The sequence below is a fragment of the Gymnodraco acuticeps genome, unplaced genomic scaffold, assembly GCF_902827175.1.
Source record: "Gymnodraco acuticeps unplaced genomic scaffold, fGymAcu1.1, whole genome shotgun sequence".
In the NCBI taxonomy this organism is placed as follows: Eukaryota; Metazoa; Chordata; class Actinopteri; order Perciformes; family Bathydraconidae; genus Gymnodraco; species Gymnodraco acuticeps.
This window is the reverse complement of record NW_022991064.1, coordinates 2,564,840-2,567,289: the sequence shown is the minus strand read 5'-3', so window position 1 is coordinate 2,567,289 and position 2,450 is coordinate 2,564,840. Positions and strand designations below refer to the sequence as shown.

At 42.1% G+C, this 2,450-nt stretch overlaps 1 long non-coding RNA gene across 1 annotated transcript; it reads left to right on the top strand.

Annotated features, from left to right (window-relative positions):
- The first annotated feature begins 568 nt into the window (after positions 1-568).
- On the top strand, positions 569-2,231 carry LOC117559980. Its single transcript, XR_004571082.1, has 2 exons — positions 569-1,184; positions 1,657-2,231. It is a non-coding gene; the product is annotated as an uncharacterized LOC117559980 (long non-coding RNA).
- Positions 2,232-2,450: the final 219 nt, after the last annotated feature.

Below are 2,450 nucleotides of genomic sequence, written 5' to 3'. Positions count from 1 at the left end.
CCGCAATATAAATCTTTAAACTTCTTCTTACCTTTAAAAGTCCGTCACGAACGGTCTATGCTGCAACTCTACAGCTCTGCTAGCCTTGGCGCTAACTTCCGGGGAACGATTGAGAGGCTCCACGATCCGCCATTGCTGTAAAAAAGTGGTCCATTGGAGTGAACGGAGATGTCGTAACTCTTCTATTATATGGCTCTGCGTGATATAAACTAACAACAAATAGCGTGTGCGTTCCATTTTCACTCTACAGCGAGAAGCTCATGGGGCTTTCCCGAACCTGTGTCGAGAGCTGGAGTTAAGGCCACACCACACCAGGCCGATTTCGGCCGTTTTCGTTAGTCGGAAGACGAAGCGTGTCCTGTCGCCCAAACTCAATTTGGTGTGTCCCGCACCGTCGGCCGTGACACGCCTTATTTGGACTGCCTGACCCGATGCATGGCCGATTCAACATGTTGAATCGGCCATGCATCGGGTCAGGCAGTCGGACCAAGCAATCACTCTGATTGGCTGTTCAGCCAGCGAATCAGTGCATGAGAAGCGTAACGGAAGTGAGGGACGTAAACAAACGATTTGAGAAGGCACACACAGACTGATATTCATTTCCATCTCATCATGGCGATCTGGAATGACGGAAACGAAGACCTGCTCATCACCTTGATCCAGGAGAGGCCAGCTCTGTACGACATCACAGAGAAAAGGTACTCGAACCGAGTAGTGAAAACCGGACTCTGGCGAGAGATTGAAACGCAACTTGGTTTCTCGGGTAAGATTATCTTTTTCATCAATTGAGCTCTTTAGCAGATACTGTTGGCTTTGTATTGCTTGCCAGCGTACAGTGACGTTAACGTGAAATGTAATTTGTTATTTCAACCTTGTGTTTTGTTGTTATCTTGTTGCTAGCTGTTGCTAGCTGTGCAGTTTGGCACTGCATATAGATATTAATTGGACATGCTAACTAGCCACAATGCTTACATCGTTTATTTGTGTGCTTCAGAGAAAGAGCTGAGGAAGAATTGGGATTATATGCGAACCCAGTACACCCGGTACAGGAGACTTGCCCCTTCGGGTAGTTGTGGTCCAGTGGAGCACAAAGGACTGGCAGACAGCAGTGGATCATAACCAGGCTGCAGTTTTTAGAGCCCTACACAAGAAGGAAGGAGAGTACTTCGAACCTCACCATCATGGTAACTATTTTATTTGTTGAGTACAAATAAGTGTTTCTTGCTTCTTTCATTTACAAAAACATTATTTTCATTCATTTGGTGGTTACAGTGTGAAATATAACAATAACAGAATAATATATATATTATTGTATTACAATTATTGATGTGCTCATCACCTTAATGTTGCAGCTGGTAAAGGAGGAGCTAATTGAAATTACATGATATACTGCTGGGTAGCTTATGAAATTCACATACATGATAAAATATGTCTTGATTATATTTTGTAGTGTTCTGAATCTTCTAGAAGTATGTCTTTAGCATCTGAATAGAGCATCACAATGTGTCTACAATGTACCTCTCACACTTGACCACACCCCAAACTAATGGCACACACATTTCAGGGTATTGTTTTGTTATGAATGCTTAGTAAACAGTTTTAAGAAGCCATGGTATTAAATCCAACTAACTGTGAATTTATTTTAAAAAATGTAAGGAACTGCAGAATCAACCCCCGGTGGCACCAGCAGTGAAACCTCGACCAGCACCACCGAGGAGTCCTTCGGTAAGTTCACTCCCCTGGCAGAATCCACCATCTGCACCACACCGGCACCGCTCGGAAAGAGGCCAAGCACACTCAGCACTCGAAGGCCTCCGGCGAAGCGCAGGATGATGATACTAAATGAGACTGTCTACTGCTGTTCATTGTTCAAGATTGAAATGTAAATGTGCAAGCTGTTTTTCTGCCCCTCTATTCACATGTAGCCTTTCATACGTGATGGTTTCTTCATTCTCGAACTGTTGTGGAGCAGAACTATACAGTTGCAGGATTAGTCTCAAGTACCTCAATATAATTATAGTATGTCTGCACTTTATGTGCTCATTTCATAATTCATTCATGTATTTTATATTCTACTAAAACTGAATCAAACCATAAACAAGGTGGCCTTGTTTGCTCTTGCTGCTTGTTTTACACTGATTGTATATCTTATTTCTTACTGATGTAAAGCACTTTGAACTGCAATCCCCTGTATGAAAGGTGCGATACAAATAAAGTTATTATTATTCAGATGGATGTTTCTGCCCCTCTGTTCATTCTCCCATTATCCTCCTCAATCTGCCTAGAAGTATGTTAATGTTGTAGCTGTTACTATAACCAATACTAATGCTAGGGCTGCAACTGACAGTTATGTAGGCACATTGTTATTGTTTCTTATCGCTGTGTGATTAAAAGAATAAACACAAATAACAGGATAGGCAATGCAAAACTTTATTTCGTACCTTCATACA